Source organism: Oryx dammah, unplaced genomic scaffold (genome assembly GCF_014754425.2).
Source record: "Oryx dammah isolate SB20612 unplaced genomic scaffold, SCBI_Odam_1.1 HiC_scaffold_25, whole genome shotgun sequence".
NCBI lineage: Eukaryota > Metazoa > Chordata > Mammalia > Artiodactyla > Bovidae > Oryx > Oryx dammah.
In genome coordinates, this window is record NW_024070209.1 from 21540093 (window position 1) to 21558915 (window position 18823).

Here is an 18823-nt window from a genome sequence, read left to right on the forward strand (position 1 = left end):
CCTGTGAAGGAGTGTCCTTCGGGATCGGAGCTGCTGTTTCTTAGGAACAAACTGTTTCGTGATTGCTTTTGTGGGCTTCCCAGGTGGTTCAGAATCCACCTGCAATGCAGGCGACCTGGCTTCAATCCCTGGGTCCCAATCCCTGGATCGGGAAGATCCCCTGAAGGAGGAAATGGCAACCCACTCAAGTATTCTTGCCTGGAGAATTCCATGGACAGAGGAGCCTGGCAGGCTATAGACAGACATGACTGCATGACTAACATACACATTTTATGAATCTGGGATTAATTATCAGCATTCTACTTATGCTTATATCATCTGATTATAAAGCTGGGAAAAACAAGATATCAAGAAAAATTTATAGAAATGCAGAGCATAAAAGCTGAATAGTGAGATATTCTCATAGGAGAGACTGCAGTTATGGTAGGGTGACTAGTGACAAGGAAAGGATTGATCCTAAGTGTCCCTAGTGGCCAAGGACAGTTGAAATATGTCCTTGAGAAATGGAAAGAAGAGATATGTCTCCTGTTTGTTGGAAACCTCACTTCCTTCTAGAAGCCCTGCTCAGTGGCTTGCCCTGGTTCTGTCGATTGAGAGATGAAAAAGACTTTAACAATGGGAGTTGTAAATAAGGTTGAGTTGTTGGCTTAAAAAACATAATGTATTAGGTCTCTGATAAGTACTCAGAAATCCTTCATCTCGCCTTTTTTTTTTTTTTAATTAGCACATGACATTTGTGTACTTTGGTTTCATTGGGCAGTGATCACAAACATTTGTCTGGAACACAATTTGGAAGAAAGGAAAGTTGAGAAGATAAAAATACAGACCTTTCCTGGCAGTTGAGTTGGCTGGGAGAAATACAGAAAAGCTCAGGGAAATGTGCTGCTGCTGCTGCTGAGTTGCTTCAGTCACGTCCGACTCTGTGTGACCCCATAGACGGCAGCCCACCAGGCTCCCCCGTCCCTGGGATTCTCCAGGCAAGAACACACGAGTGGGTTGCCATTTCCTTCTCCAGTGCATGCAAGTGAAAAGTGGAAGTGAAGTCGCTTAGTCGTGTCTGACTCTTCGCGACCCCATGGACTGCAGCCCACCAGGCTCCCCTGTCCATGGGATTTTCCAGGCAAGAGTACTGGAGTGGGGTGCCATTGCCTTCTCCAAATGTGCTGCTATAAACTCAAAAATCTATTTTATCAGAGGCCTGGCAGGCCAGGTTAGCCTGGGGCCATACATGAATGCCACCAGGGCAGTAAAAGAACCAGCCTGGAGCGCTCAGAAAGGTGGCAAAGCAGATTTCTCTTATCTTGGGTAGAAGCTCAGATCCAGAAGTCAGAGAGTGTTATGAGGGTTAAATGAGATAATGCCTGCCAAGGTGACCAACATACAGCCTGGCACCTAGCAGAGGCTTGGGACAAACTGGGTTTCCTTCCCTACTGTGAGTTCATAAGGCCTGGGCGTGGGTGTCTGAAAACACTTTCTTAGAGGATAGCTTCCTGCCACGCTGGTATTCTACATTTTCGAAACCACTGGAAAGCTGGACTCATGGAAACTCCAAATTCTTCTGTTCAGGTGGAGAATAGCCATAGCTAGGGATGCAGCTCAGTTTCTTCATCTGCAAAATATTATATTTCTGGGAGATAAACTTGAGACCTGAGTGAGGAAGCACACCTGATATCATTTCTTCAGATGACAACTGGTATGGATTTCAACTCGGAAGAGGACCCTAAGAACTCCCACCCACAGGGACTACTGTTATTTCTATTCAAGCAAAGGAACCCATCTCTGGGATGCCTGAGCTAAGATTTCTAGGTAGAACCCTACCAGTTTCTCACAGATATGTTGCTTGGAAGCCTAAACCAGGGAGCAGCAGGGAGCTTTGATCCCAGCTGGTTCCCTCTCCACCAGCTTTGTCATAACATCAACAGAGTCCTGCCGTTTGCGACCACCTTGTGACCTGGCAGTCCTACATGCTGCCTCTTCCTGGCCACAAGGCACGTCCCCGGTCAGCTGTCCTTTCTAGCCTCTTGTTGGGCGGTGGGGCTGCATGTTCTTTCATCATGCTTTTATTTTCAGTCTCTTTTCTATTGGATTCTTCTCATCACCTTTGAAGTGTGCTGAAGTCTCCCACTGAGAATGGAGTGGGAGGAGTGGAGACAACCGTATCACAACTGTACATTCTTCTCGAACCATTACATTTTCTTCTCCCCCTTATAGAGGCTTCTAGACAGAATATTTATACTTGTGGACTCTATTTCTCACTTCCCACTTGCTCCGCTGGTCCCTGTCAGGTTGGCTCCTGAGCCATCAACCAAACCAAACAGCTTGTGCTGAGGTCCTTTCTCTTTCCCTGCCTTCCCAGCAGTCATCTGTCCTGTTCACCATCCCTCCTGAGATCACTGTCTTTTCTTGGCTTCACAGACACAAGACTTTTCTGGTCTCCTCTGTCTTCTCTGACAGCTAATTTACTATCATTTTTTGTAGCCTTATCTATTCTTCTCAAATTAATAAATATTAAAATACCCAAGGTTCACTCCTAGACACTCTTCTCTCCTTCTATATTTTATTCATGCCAGAAACGTTTTCCCAGCCTAGATCTCTCCTCTGAGCTCTAGACCCACGTATCCACTTCCTACTTAACATTTCTACTTGGGAAGTCTCACAGATATTGAAAATATAACACATCCAAAACCAAACTCTTTAATTTTTTATTTTTTCAATTTTAGTGTTTAAAATGGAAGTAGAGTTGATTTCTAATGTGTTAATTTCTGCTGTAGAGCAATGATTCAGTTTAAGGTATATATATTCTTTTCCATTATGGTTTATCACAGGGTATTGAATATAGTTCCCTGTGCTGCACAGTAGGCCCTTGTTGTTTATCCATCCTATATAGTTTGCATCTGTTAATCCCAAACTCCCAATCCATCCCTGCCTTTGTCTTGGCAACCGCAAGTCTAGTCTCTATTTCTGTGAGTCTGTTTCTGTTTCATAGATAGGTTCATTTGTATCTTTTATTATTATTATTATTTTTCCAGCTATACCACACAGCATGCAGAACTTCCCCTGCTGCTGCTAAATCACTTCAGTCGTGTCCAACTCTGTGCAACCCCATAGATGGCAGCCCACCAGGCTCCCCTGTCCCTGGGATTCTCCAGGCAAGAACACTGGAGTGGGTTGCCATTTCCTTCTCCAATGCATGAAAGTGAAAAGTGAAAATGAAGTCGCTCAGCCGTGTCCGACCCCCTCAGCGACCCCATGGACTGCAGCCTTCCAGGCTCCTCTGTCCATGGGATTTTCCAGGCAAGAGCACTGGAGTGGGGTGCCAGTGCCTTCTCCAAACAGCTGTTAAACCCATGCCCCCTGCATTAGAAGCATGGAGTCTTAACTGGACCAATAGGGAAGGCCTTGTATCATATTTTAGATTCCACATAGAAGTGATATCAGATGTCATTTGTCTCTCTCTCTCTGACTTACTTCACTTCGTTAATAATCCCTAGTTGCATCCACGCTGCTGCAAATGGCACTATTTCGTTGTTTATGGCTGAGTAGTATTCCACTGGGTATATGTACATCTTCCTTATCCATCCCTCTGTAGATGCACATTTAGACTGTTTCCATGTCTTCCGTCGTGCTGCTATGAACCGAGGGTGCATGCATGTTTTTGAATTATAATTTTTAAACTCTATCTCCATCCCCAACCTCAAATCTCTTCAGTGTTCGCCATCTCACTGAAGAGTTAAGTAGGCCAGAACTTGGAGTCTCCAGACCCTTCCCTCTGCCTTACCCTTCACATTCAATTTTGCCTTCTAAACATCTCCTGAATCCATTCTCTTGTTCCTTCTTCCTTTCCCACTATCTGGAGCTACCATCATCTCTTACCTAGATTGCTGCAAAAACCTCTTTACTGGTCTATCTGCAGCCATTTTGACCTTCACCTCTCACATCGTATCCAGAGGGATTTCTTCATCTGATCTTTATGGCCACCACTGCCCAGCCTGAAAATGGTTGAAATGCTTGAATTTCTTTCCATTATTTTAGGACACAATGTTCTTAACATGCCTTGCACCTATCCAGCTTTATCTGAAACCATGCCCCACCATGCCTTCTGCACACCAGCCACTCTGGCCTTCTTTCACTTCCTTTTACTTGTTATGTTTCCCTTTCTCAGTAGCTTTTTTGCCCAGAATGCTCTTCACCCTTCTTCAACTTGTAACTTCTCCCCTTTCTTCAAGTCTTTCTCAGCTGTGGCTTCCCCAGAGCTGTCTTCCCTGACCTCTATATCCAGGGCAAATCTCTACCATATGACACTGGGTACTTCTCCTTCATATCATGATCCTGGCTATAATTTTATATTTATTGTGATTATTTGGTTCAAATACATTTCTCACTGACTGTAGATTCCATTAGGGTAGGGACTGTGCCTGGTTTTCTGTGCCTAGAACCAGCACAGGGCCTAGTATATATAATACATAGAAGGTGCTTGGTAAATATGTTTGTTGAATAGATGAATGAATGAATGAACATGGACTTAAATTTTCTGTGATTTCTTTGGCTCCCTCTTATTTTGGCTATCTCATCCATGCCTTATCCTTTGTCTAGTCATTGGAAACTCAATCATGGCTTTGGTTTACAGGTCCCGTGCCACTGCTGGGCCTTCTTCCTATATTGGTAAGGACACTCATGAGATTCTGTATAATCTTTGGACAGCGTCCTCCTGTGGACACTTCCTCTCATGCAATAATTCTATTATTATCAGGATTCTGTTCAGAACTTCAGGCTTAGATAATAAGAGAGAGCCATCTGGGTTGGGGGTGGAGTAGAGAATCTCCCACCTAGAATAGTAAGATCATGGAGTTGGAAGAAACCCTTGGTAATCATTTAATTTCTCAAGTGAAGCAGACATTCTTTCTGTACCACCCCTGGCAGATGCTGTTTGGTCGCTAAGTTGTGTCTGATTCTTTTGCGACCCCATGGACTGTAGCCTGCCAGGCTGCTCTCTCCATGGGATTTCCCAGGCAAGAATACTGGGGTGGGTTGCCATTTCCTTCTCCAGGGGATCTTCTCGATCCCAGGATTGAATCCGCATCTCCTGCACTGGCAGATAGGTTCTTTACTACTGAGCCACCAGGGAAGCACCTTCTGGAAGATACTAGTAGCTAATGTTTATTGAACACAGGCCTGTTACTGTCTTAAGAACATTGATATGAATGAACCTATTGAATCCTTTGCAACCATATGATAAGTACAGTTACCGTAATACATCTTTTGTAGATGGAGAAATGCTGTACTATCTTTGTAGTCAGCCAGTGTTTTTGTGGACACTTCCAGAAATGGGAATTCACTCCACTGTGAACTGGATACTAGTTATTTCCCCTAGTTCCAGCCTCTATTGTATAGAATAGCCTGCTCCAACTTCCACAGATAGTCATTAGAATATTTTCAAATAGTAATAATTTTTTTTCTATTTATAAAAATAACATATTCTTGTTGTATAAAATTTGGAAAAGTTCAGAAGAGTATAAGGAAAATAAGAATCTTTGATAAACAAGGAGAAAATAAATGTTAACTGCCCAGAAACCATTAGCTTTTTGTTGTTGTTTCTAACATCTATATTTCTTTAAGGGCGCATATAAAATCTCTGGCCAGTCAAGACACCTAGTTCTCTGTCCCATGACCTTTCAACAAGCCAGATTTTTTTCTTTGTGTAAAATTCTAAATGTGAAATTTTAACATTTATCCCTTATAAACTATATTTTGCTTGTTTTGATTTTTTTCTACTGAAACTTTAAAATCTAGATTCTGCTACCTAGTATGGTTAGCCTTCCAGCTTTGTGTGCTACATGATTTTGATAACAGAACTTTCCAAATGTTTATTCTAGACATTGATAAAACGTTGAGCAGTAAAGAGCTCTGTGATACTCAATTAGGACCCTCCTTCCAGGCTCACATGCGTCCTTTCATCAATCATTTAGTACGGCCACTCAAGAAAATACAAATCAGTGATCACGTCTCAGTTTCTAAGTGCTCACAAATCATCATTTAAATACTCCATTCTAGAATTTTCCTGGAAATCCTTCCATGTCAATCTGTTACATCAGACTTTTCACTGCAGTGGAAGGGGCTGAGTGTAGATAAACTGGCCCTGATTAACATTTAATGGGGCTGAAGAAAGGATCCCATGGGTGTACATTGTCTTATTCTTATTACTTCAGGAGATCAGCTTCCTGTCAACATACAGGAAACTGGAAAGCTGCAGTCTAATAATACAGCCACTGACAGGAAGATTGTTGTTTAGATGGCTCTTCCAGATTTCTCAATTGAATAATCTTGGTGAAGAATGACTGTTTGTATTTTTTTTTTTTCTTTTTATGACTTGGATCAACTTTCAAGGCTACTGACTTTTATGTAGTAGATGGGCTGCTTCCATGTTGCATATAAATTCTTTTTTTGGAAGTCAATTCTACCTAAAATGTACTACTACAGGAGTTTCCTTTTTAAGGCCATCCTGACGTGAGACATTTTATGAAGTCAAGGATCCTTCAGTGATTTATCTCTTTGAATTTTAAAAATCAGAGTTGCTTAAAGCAAAGCAAAATGATACTGCATATTTCTTTGCTTTTGGAAACGTCGGGTAACATTATGTTTTGTGACTGTCATTTTGAGCAAACAGGATTGGTAAGATCTTGGGACTGCCAGGCAGCCAACTAATGAGGAAAACCCAAGTCTCTACCCAAAGTCACATTCTCACCTCACCATTCCCTGGTGCATTCCTACTGATGGAAGATTGCTTCTTTTGATCCCCTGATGGATATTTTTCTCATTTTTCAACTGTCTTCATCAATAACTCAAAGAAAATTCTATTGACACATCTTCTCTGAGTCCTCCTGTCACTGAGCTGCAGTGGGCGGGGCTGGTGGTCTGGGGGCGACTTCAGTGAGGGGTCTGTGTTCCTGGTTCTCTTGGGCGGGAGCTGTGTGGAGGCCAGAGTCGCCACTTGTTCACCTCTTTGTCTCCATAGGACTAGCCAGAACCTCCCAGGACGTGGCGTTACGTTCACTGACTCAATGATGACTCCTAAACTTGAACTGGAACCAGCTCCTCGGATACCATGGGGTTCACCCTGTTGTCACCAAGGGAACTGTGATGGTTTAGACTGGCTTCTCCTTTCTGAGATTGCCCTCCCCTGAACTCCCGAAATATTCTGAGACTCACTGGCCTGTAACCAAACTTCCTCCTCCCCCTCCATTGTTCGTGTCTGTGTGGGCAAGTATGTATATTTTATTTGTATATATTAGTAGTCTTGTCTAGGTTTCTGTTTATTATGTCTCCAGATTAGGTACTGTGCCTTAATCCTAATCCCAGCCCTTAACCCTAATCCTCAATTCGGTTTAGTCACTCAGTCGTGTCCGACTCTGTGGCCCCATGGACTGCAGCACGCCAGGCTTCCCTGTCCATCACCAAGTCCCAGGGCTTGCTCAAACTCATGTCCGTTGAGTCAATAATGCCATCCAACCATCTCATCTTTTGTCATCCTCTTCACCTCCTGTCTTCAGTCTTTCCCAGCATCAGGGTCTATTCTACTGAGTCAGTTCTTCGCATCAGGTGGCCAAAGTTTTGGAGCTTCAGCTTCAATCCTAATCCTAACTGCTAACTAATCCTGATTTTGATCCTAACACTAAGTCTTAAATCCCAGACTCCAAGATCCCTACTCAGTAGTCAGTCTTTAATAAATATTTGCTTTTTATTATGAATATTACTTTGATCTTAACATCACTAAAATCACTAGAAACTACCATGCATTTTCTACGTTGTATTATCCAATGGGAATTATAGTTAAGAATGAGCATCTGCTCCATTGAAAGAGCAGGAGATTAAAATACCTTCAGTATAAAATTGCAGGTTTAGTATGTAACTCAACATCTTATTGTTATGAATGTTAATCTACATGGAGGATTTCAGTTAACCTTATCAGTTAATTGGAATAGCCTCTTGATCATGATCACACCATTTGCCAGTAAAGCATGTTTACTTTAAAATGTGGTCTCTTTCTAGTTTCTATTCTGTCATCATGCTGATTTCATAGTATAATTTATAGGTAGCTTAAAACAAAATAATATAAATGAATCAATTAATTTAGCCAGAACCACTTATATCTCACTTTTAGTTTCATGACCAGCTACATAATTTGAGGAACCCAGTGCAAGATAAATATGTGGGGTTCCTTGTTATTAAGATTTCTAATGGTGACAGCAGAGCACTCAGCCCATGGACCTGGCCCTCTGTGCTCTTTACACACAGGGGAATGCAGGTCTAGAAAGGCATAGCAAGGTCCTGCCAGGTCCCAGCTGACAGGTGCTAGACAGGTAGTTAGAACTTGGCCACAGGACATTTGGTAACTGCTCCCACTGCTTGGTTTCCCATCCCTGGGCTTCTTCCACTACCCAGCATCATCACAGTGGGGAGCTGGGTTACATCCTCAGTGCTGGTAACTGGACATTCTGCTTTTACCACTTTCTTGGGTGGTTCCTACCCTTCGTCTGATTTCTTTCCTAATGCCACACCTGAACTGATTTGCCTACAGCATCTCCTCATGGTCAGCATGACCTCTGCCACTGGTTTTCTTGAAAATTCCGAGATTTATGAGGTGCTGGTGGAAGGAAAGCTGATTAGAGGCACTTTGCAGATTGGATTTCTCTCCTTGGCTCTCGGAAGCAGAAGTGGTGTGTTTCTTCAGCAAGTTTCTCCCCGCTTCCCACGTCTCAGCATACACTCATTCCTAAGAGCAAGCTGAGATGTTTTGGCCAAAATTGCCTCAGGATAGGCTTCTGAATGTGCTGGATCTTAATAAAGAGAGGGTAAGAAATTCCATCAGTCCCTGGAAATCAATTCCCAATCTCCAGTTCTATCTGAATTCAGCTCCATCTTGAATAGCCATGGCTGTGGTTTGCCAGAATTCCATGGACTTGAGAATGTGATAAAGAATTTCATTTCCTCCTTTCTCCCCAGAGGGACTGCCCAGTCGGTGTGAATTCAGACCCTTTTATTGTGCCAAATGCCCCCAAGCCGCAGACGGTGCATTAACTTCGGAATGTGGCCAAGCCAGTCCCTTTGAGAAGGGAGCTTAGCTGCCCTGAGCTGGCGTCTGTGCTGACACAGCCTTGAATCTAGCCCACAGGCTGGGTTTTGAGTTTATTAGTAAAATTTAAGCCTAAAGAAACACTTGATTCAATAAAAACAAAAATAGCCTTAATTTAAAGAAAATCAGGGTAGAGTAGGTGAGGGATGGGACTTTCACGTTATCTCCACATAACAGATGATGAAACAGGTTCAGGGAGGTTTTAAAAAATCTAATTAAAATTATTTATATAATTTCACATCCCCGCCGCCCCGCCACCACCAAACTTTTAGATGGACTCAAAGCCCAAGCCAAAGCCATCGATTTGATACTGGCTCCACAATGTCAATAGGCAACTTTCCTGAGAGCCCTTCCTGCTGACAAGAAACACCCTGGGGAAATATGCAGCAAATGGAAGACATAGTGGGGTCCTTAAGGAACTTTTCTATGAAGGGGTAGGTAAAATAAAGACACAAATCAAACAAACATCTTAGTATTGATATAAAACAAGCTCCTAAGGACCAAATGCAAAATACAGACATGCTTCTTGTGGCAGTGAGGAGCAAAATGCAAGAATCAGGTCAGTGAACCAGGGAGGGCTTCCTGTAGGAGGCACCATTCAAAGCTGAATTTTGAAGGTGGTCTGGGTGAAGGGAAGTGCCAAGGGAAAGAGGGAGGGTGATCCCTCTGGAACCTGAGATGATGCTTTAGATTATCTAGATGACAAACCTGTCTTTTCCCTTAATTATTGTACTTTATCCATTGCATATTATTTTTGCTGTGTTCTAAATGATTCAGACTGCTCTGTCTGGATAGATCTGATCTCCAAGGTTTCCTTGATTGAATGTGCAGGTATTTGTAGTTAGACTATAAAGTGCACATAGAGTGGGAATGTATAATGCGAAACCTTAATTCTGGATAAAAATGCCAAGATGTGAGCTATGCTGCTTCCCTTTAGTAATTACTCATTTCTGACCCCAAAAAAAGTGGGAGGCTTAATTCACCCCCAGGGCAATTTAAAAACACTCTTGCTGGTTAATTCACTCCCAACCCTGTTCCCTAAATGGTTTTTCGGCTTTCTATTTTCAGTCCTTATTTTAGAAGTTATATCTTTCTTTCTGATTCATGACTGTGTAATCATTTAGTTAGTTAATCTGGATAAAATTAACACTTTCCTCTAAAGCAAATATACTTTGTTCTCCTTGGGAATATCATACATAGAGAAGAACTATAGATTACTTGTTATAAGTGCAAGCAAGTTACATGTGCATTCCCTGCATATCACGATCAGCACCATCCCCGTAAGTGAGCAAAAGACTTTCTCCTCTGTCCTATAACAGGCATCAATTAAAGCAGGAATTTAGATCCTCATTCACAGGCTTATAAATTATTAAGCTTCACAGATCTGATCAACAATTAGGGGCTGGAGGAGACCTCCTCTTGCTTCATAGAATCTGATTGCTTCTGCTCCGTATCATCTTTCTAAGAGGATTTAAAATCTGGTTTCAAACAGCTGTCAGAATGATTCTCCCCTTTCTTAAGGCATTCATTAGAAAATAAAATCAGATATAATTAACAAACAAACCAACCTATCTGCCTGCTGTTCTGACTTGTTATAATAAGTGTTATTTCTACTTACAAACAGTTTCCTGTCAGCATCCTGCTGTTTCTTTAATAAGACTTCTGCACTGGGGAAGAAAAAAAAGCTTGGCATTAAAATTAAGCCCTGACTTGTCGTCACTTCTCTTCCTGTTCATCTGTGTTCAGATCCAATTTGCTTGGAGGCTAAAAGGAACTAAATATGTCAAAACCATCACTGCGAGAGAGAAGGGACCTCTCTGCTCCTGGAGTTGGCTGAAGGATGAGGCTGCCTTTAGACTCATGAGAAGCACTCTCTTCTCTCCCTGCTGGGCTTGGGTGGCCCTTATGGCTTACCAAAGGACTGGGAAATCTATTCAGGTTCCCGGGGTTGGTCTCCCAGCTGATGACGATGTTCTGGTACCTTTGAGCCAGTTCCAGAGGTTCCTGTGAGTGGGTAATGCAAAGAGAACTTTGATCTCAAAGTTGGCCTCTGGGTTTGGTAAGGATGGGAGATACTGCATGAGAATAATTGGGGGGTATAGCCGAACTGGCAAATACAGCGATGGATATAATGCTATATGATCAAAAGTTAGGGGATTATGGTCTTCCTCCTTTGTATCTTTTAAATTAATCTTTTAAAAATTGTAGAAAACTTCAAACATACCAAAGAAAGTAAAATAGAATAATAAACTCCCATAAACCTATCACCCATTTTCAGTAATTATTTACTCATGTTTTTGACACCCCCACCAGCTTCCCCTTTCTGTACTGTTTGAGAAACCAATTCAAGACACTGTATCATTTCATCTATATATAGTTTGGTTTGTGTCTCTAAAAAGAAGACTCCTTTAAAAACTACAACTATAATCCCATTAGCACACCTAAAAATAGTGGATACTTGTGTCCGACTCTTTGTGACCCCGTGGACTGTAGCCCACCAGGCTCCTCTGTCCATGGGATTTACCAGGCAATAGTACTGGAGTGGATTGCCATTTCCTTCCCCAGGGGATCTTCCCGACCCAGGGATCGGACCCAGGGATCGAACCCAGGTCTCCCGCACTGTAGACAGACACTTTACCGTCTGAGTCACCAGGGAAGTCCTATATAATCAAATATTCAGTGTTTAAAATTCCAGTTGTCTCATAAACAAATGTTTGAAAAATAATTTCTTTGATCCAGGTTCAAGTAAACTCCCACAATTTGATTGGTTGATATGTTTCTTTCTTTTTAATAAACTGTTTATTTTGGAATAGTGCTGCTGCTGCTGAGTCGCATCAGTCATGTCCAACTCTGTGCGACCCCATAGATGGCAGCCCACCAGGCTCCTCTGTCCCTGGGATTCTCCAGGCAAGAACACTGGAGTGGGTTGCCATTTCCTTCTCTGGGAATAGTTGTAGATTTCCAGAAAAGTTGCAAACAAAATACAGAGAATTCCTGCAAGCCCTTCACCCAATTTCCCCTAATGTTAATATATTACGTATTGATGGTATATTTGTCAATGCTGAAAGGTTAATATTGTGACATTACTATGAACTAACCTACTAGCTTTTTTCAGACTTCACTAGTTTTTCCCTTAATGCTCCCTTTCTGTTCCAGGATCCAATTCAGGACTCTACAATATACTTCGGCATTGTGATTCCTTACGCTTCTCTGATTTGTGATAGTTTCTCAGTCTTGTTTGCCTTGGTAGATCAAGTATTTAGTAGAAGGGCCCTCTGTTTGGATTTGTCTAATGTTTTCTCAGGATCATACTGGAGTTATGGGTTTGGGGAAAGAATATCACAGAGGGTAAGGGGTTCCTCTCATGGGAACTATATCAGGAGGTACATATCACTATGACCTTAAGTCTTTAGAAGAATCTCTTTAGTCCATCTCTATACCATTGCAAATTACTTGTGGAAGAATCTCTAGACATTTGTTTTCTTTTTTAATATATAGGGGCCATGGCCATTTTTAGGCTGAGTAACAGAGGTCTCTGCTTCAACCCCAAGCTGCTTTCCAAACAGTTGCCATTTCAACACTTCCTGTTCATTTGTATCCCATAACATCACAAGATAAGGTTAAATAAAATTCTCAGTTACACTGTGGCTGCATGTCAGCCTTTGATGTTAAGGAGATGCTGGAAAGACAGTCTGAGAAAAAGACATTCTTCACAGGAAACACATTTAAAAAATTCCTTGAAGGCTACTAGTTCATGTGTCATTGAAATATTTTGATAAGAACACACACACACTCACACCATAAAGAGGTATACAGATATATTATTGTTATTGGAAAAAGAAGAAATACACCAGGACTTCAGAGCCTTCTTATAACAGACAGCCACTAGGCTACACTGGTGATGAATAAAATCTTCTGGTTGACATTGGTTGACAATGATACTTCTGAATCCATCCCTTGGTAGTTTCCCTTGGGCTCCCATCCTTAATGCCAATCACAGAACGCAAGGGGTTGGTGTGATACAGGAGTAATTCACCAATACCCTTCAGAGGAAAAAGAAAACCAGCACTTAAACACATTTTAACACCTCAGATATAATTTCCACCTTTGGTAATGATGACGCTGACACCAGAGTGCTATTGAAATAGAGTCCCCTTGGTAACAGAGGAGCAAGTACAAAATGTGTGAAAAGCTCAGCTTAATGTAAGTGCCTTTAATATCACTTTGGTTTCACAAGTAGGGTTCTGTAGCTCTTTATCTTCCTTGGTCCAGGGGCAATGAATTTAATGATGTTTCACACTGAGTGTTCCTCCACCTTGGTGGGGTATTTCAAGAAAACTCTAGTTGGCCTTCTGGATTCTTGGACCGTTAATAATTTTAATGGTGACAATAAAAGCTGGAGGAACTCCAATCTCAGCAAGGGTTTTTAAGAGGCAGTGCAATAATGAGGCTGTGGAGCTCTGGGTGTTAGGGCCTCTGGGTTTGCTCTGTCCCTGGCTGGCTCTGTGTCCTTGATCTTACAGTTAACCTCACTGGATTCCAGTGGAACGTGCAAATATAACTCTCCTTGACCTGCCTAAGAGATATGTTTTGAGAAACAGCTGAATAGGTATATAAAAGGTGGGGGAAGTCTGAAAGGAAGAAACAAGGGGAAAAAATTACATTTTGGAAACAGAAATTGCTTAATAACAAGCAGTGACAGAATGCCTGCACATTGGAGTTTTGTAGTTAGAGTGAAGATTTACTTGGCATTTTGGATTTGTTTTTCCAGCGAGCAGAGGCTATTTGGGGGAGCTGAGGGAAAGGAGAAAAAGGAAAGAAAGTTAAAATGTCAAGAATATTCTAGGTATATAATCTACTAAAATTCTATGGATTGACAACTCTATCTATATAAAAAAGATTTTCCAATGATGATTATTCAACCATGTCTGTTTTCTACATTGTTTTATACTTTGAGGTTCCTTTTACCACTCCACACCCCCAGCAACTGTCTAAAGCTCAAAAAGCAAAATCGTTTTGAATGTTGGCCCTTTGAAGCCTTAGAACAATGGCTGACCTAATTTTTTCCACAAGTCCTATTACTGAGCTTGGGTGTCTCACCTTTTTAGCCTTCCAAACACTGGCTTATCTTAGGGACCTTATGAAACACTGTGCCTAAGAATAACCTGGTAGTTTAAAAACAAATAGACTAAGCCCTTTGTGAACCTCCTATGAAGGGCATTTCTAATTCCATCTTAAAAGCTTGAGCTTGGGTCAGAGTTGGTAGTAGTATTTGGGGGTCACCTACTGAACTTAGTTTTCTCTCCATTCCCTTTTGTCAAGGTCTTGGTTCTTTTGAATTTTCTCCCAGTTTCAGAGGATGCCTGGGTCATGGTGAAATGTGGGCACTCTGGTGAATGTGGCCAGAGGATGTGACTCTCCCTTCAGATCCAGGAACTGAAGGCTCTTGGCTGATGAGGAGGAGGACTAACCTCCAGCAGCTGGTGGTGCCAAAGTTGCTTCTACCACCCATAGACCAAACCCAAATCTTGCTGGGCTCAGAGGTTCATACATGGGCAGTGGCTTAACCACTGCTCCGCTCAGTCTTCCTTGTTCTATTGCCCTTGAAGACAATGTCTCTGACTAGCCCTGGCTTGTCCCACTGAGGGGGCAGTATGAGGACTGACGAAACGTACCTGCTCATAATTCTGTCACTAAATAAAGGCCTGTGTGTGCTGCCATCCATCAACTTAGTAGGTATCTTTGTTCCGATTCCTCCACAGGGCTCATGCTCACGCACAGGGCACTTTTCCTGGGTGGTCCAACTTTCTAGAAGATTCAGTGGTGCCATCTCATTCCCATCTTGAGCAGGTTGTAAAGATTCCCTCTGGGTTACTCACATGCTGAGGCCTGGAGTGAGAAGAGAGCCCTGGGTTAAGGGTCAAGAGACTGGCGTTCTAGGCCTAGCTATGCCACCTGCTTCGTGACCTAGGAAGTGCTCTTTACGTTCTGAGGATATTATTGTTCTTGCCTATGAATTGAGGCTATTCGACTAAGATCATCTCTTAAAGCCTAAGTGAAAGTATTAGTTGCTCAATCATGTCCAGCTCTTTGTGACCCCATGGACTGTAGCCTGACAGGCTCCTCTGTCCACAGTATTCTCTAGGTAAGAATGCTGGAGTGGGTTGCCATTCCCTTCTCCAAGGGATCTTCCCAACCCAGGGGTCGAACCTGGGTCTCGTGCATTCCAGGTGGAGTCTTTACTATCTGAGCTGCTGGGGAAGCCCTTAAAAGCCTAAACTGTCATAAATATAAAATGGATTTGATGCAAAAGACTCATAGTTTGTACCATTCTGGTCGTATGCTGTATATCTATGTGTATAGGTTCCAACAGATCAGAGAGGAAAAAAAAAAAGAAATTGGTAAAAGAAACTTAACTAACTATTCTCACCTCTATTAAAACATCCAAGTCAATTATTATTATTATTTTTAAAATACTTATTTATTTGACCGTGCTGGGTCTTAGTTGTGGCACATCAACTCTTAGTTGTGACATGTCGAAACTATTCCCTGACCAGGCATGGAACCTGGGCCACCTGCATTGGGAGCATAGAGTCTTAGCCACTGGACCCAGGGAAGTGCCAGAAGTCAATTATTTTTAATGGAACTTTGCCTACTCAGTATACTGTAAGGAAGGCAAGCTCTTTGGGTGTTGGGTTCATGTTTCTGAAGACTACTGGCGGCCATTTTATCACCTATAAGTGATATTAAGACTAAAACTTGTGTATTCTAACCATGGTGCTTTGTAAGCCATTGGCTATTATTAAATAATAGTGGCAATTTACTAAAATCCTCTCTTTCTGAGAATTAGTTATGCAAAACTGTTATTTACTTATGAGTTTAAGATAGAGAAAGAGATGGAAATACTGCCTTAAAGCAGACGGAGTGTGGGCAGGTGCTGGCCAAGATTGCCTTCCACTCCCCTCACAGGCTCTGGGGCAGAGGCAGGCGATTGTGTTAAATCATGCAAAATGCAGTGGCAGTTGGGTAAGACATACAAAATGGATTGAAAGCAGAGATCTTGTCAGTACTGATTCCAAACCTGAAGGCTGCAGAGATAAAGAATAAGGATTAACTCTTAGAATATGCTACCTGCTTGAAAAAGAAAATTTTCCCAAAAGCCCAACACACACATTTCAGCTGTCTACAATTTTCTAATTAGTATTAACTCATTAATTAGTGAAGCATGAGTGAGTTTGGAATTTTCAGCCCAACAACTGTGCAGATCTTTATAAATGTTCTGTAATCTTATCAGAAGGTCCCAGATTATCCTCTCTTTTGCTTTAATTAGAAGACAGGCAAATCAGGACAAGGATATAAAATTGACTTTGTCTCTCTTACTAATTCTGTCACTTGAAACAATTCACTCAGTCTATTTGGACCTCAGTTACAGTAACTCCACTGTTACAAGTTTATGTTAGGGGACTTCCCCAGGGGTCAGGTGGTTAAGAATCTCCCTCCCAATGCAGGGTATGTGGTGAATTGTAAGCTATTGACTTGTAACCAGTTCCCTGGTTAGGAATCTAAGATCCTGCATTCCGTGGGGCAACCACGCCAGCGCCCCTTAACTAGAGACACACATGCATGTAATGAAGAAGGGAGATCCAGACTGCCAAAAAAAGAAAAAAAATTTATCTGTAAAAATGTCCAAAAGCAGATGGTATATGACTTATTTATGTATTAGTGAGAGGGTAACAGGCAGGAAGGCCAGGGGTCTCCAAAGGGAGGAAATAGCCTGCAAGTGCCAGACATTTTACTCTCTTCAGCGGCAAGAGGAAACAAACCAGCAATATTTTTTTCCTTCTCTATGCAAATTTAAAAGGAGGTTTCTTTTAAAATACTGTGTTGCCATAATGACACCTGGTTTCACCTGAAGTTAATTATTCTCAAGCCTTGAGATAACCAATGCATTTTTCTTATGGAAATGTTTGTCTTAAGTTATGCTAATATATTATGCATTTACCGCAGACTCTGTCTTCAAGTCGGTTCTGCCAAATGGCTCAGAACCTACTTGACAAAGCAGTATGTTATACTCAGATATTGTTGCCCTAATCTATGTAAACGAAACGATTTGTATGGTGATCTGCCCTTCTTCAAGATTCAAGTTAATCATTTTATGGCCCAGGATGAACAATTTGGTGCCAAGATTATCCCAAAATGCATCTTATGGGTGAGGGACCTGTGTCATTCTGAGTTTTAAGACATTTCTTTCTTTTATTAACAGACTGCTAGTGACTATATAACCTCCAGCTGAAGACTAGCAGGGGGGTACTCTTTCTGCCCCCTTCTGATGCCTATGTCAGAAGCTTTCTCTATCTCCTTTATACTTTAATAAAACTTTATTACACAAAAGCTCTGAGAGATCAAGCCTCGTCTCTGGCCCCAGATTGAATTCGTCTCCACCGAGGGTCAATTCAATTCAGCAACAACCTTTCATTAGCTTTGCCACAGAAACAATGACCCCCCAAATCGCAGCGGTTCATAATACTAACTCTTTCCTCTTTCACGTTGTTAGTGGCTACAGTCAGCTGCATTTCAGATCCTTGGTCTTACACTGGGACCTAAACTGAAGAAGCAGTCTTCTACCCAGAGCAGAGGGAAAGAGTAGGAGAGCTCACAGAAACATACAGTGGCTCTAAAACTTCTGCTCAGTCTTGGAGTGTAAGAAAGCTACGTGTTGGGGATGATGATGGGGTGGGTATATATATTGTTCCCTTGGAAGACACTGCAAGTCATTTGATACCTGATTAATTGCCTCCAGGAATTATTTCTCAGGAAATGGGAATGAATAGTTAGGGGTGATAATATATCACAATATATTTATCTGTAAATAGAGATATGCATATAAAAGGTCTGAAATATTATTCATTAAAATATCCGTAGGCCAGAAGAATTGAAAACGTCATCTTTCCCATGAATGTTCATAACAGCATGATTCATAACAGCCCTAAAATGTAAACAACTCAAATATTTATCAACGAATGATGAATGGTTTAAAAAAATGTGGTCTATTCACATAATAGAAAGTTGTTCAGGCGTGAAAAAAAATGAAGTACTGTTACCTGCTACAACATGAACCTTGAAAGCATTATGCTAAGTGAAAGAATAAAGTCACAAAAGATCACAAATTGTATGCTCTCAGTTAAATGCACGATCCAAAATCGGGAAATTCATATAGACAGAAAGTAGGTTAGTGGTGCAAGTGCCTGGGGAGGACAGAGGGTGGGAAGTGACTGCTAGTACGTACAGTGGTTTCTTTGGCATGCTGGAAAGGTTCTGGAGCTAGATAATGATGTTGATTGTCCAATCTTGTGAATATATTAAAAACTTAATTGTTCACTTTAAAAGGATTAATTTTATGCTATGTGAACTATATCTTAGTTTAAAAAAAATTCACGGAAGCTATTGAATGGTGAGATTGTAGGCAATTTTCCCTTTATGTATAAATTCCTATACTGCCTGCATTTTTTATAATGAGCAGGTTTTATCTTTATATTCAGAGAAAAAGAATGGAGATGTTCTAATGGGGGAGAACACAAAAATATCAGTTGCACAAAATAAAGTTACCTTGAACTTTCCTTAGGACACAATTCATGTATCTTAATTTCTAATTGCAAGTTGAAAATTTGAACCGCACCTGAGTTAAGCACTTAA

General features: G+C 41.5%; 1 long non-coding RNA gene across 2 annotated transcripts in view; it reads left to right on the forward strand.

The window, feature by feature from the left end:
• The window catches only part of LOC120851702, a 28856-nt gene extending 14008 nt beyond the window's left edge, over positions 1-14848 (forward strand). For both annotated transcript variants that reach the window (XR_005718392.1, XR_005718393.1), the window contains exon 4: positions 14453-14848. This is a non-coding gene — a long non-coding RNA (uncharacterized LOC120851702). The remainder of the gene's footprint in view (positions 1-14452) is intronic.
• Positions 14849-18823: the final 3975 nt, after the last annotated feature.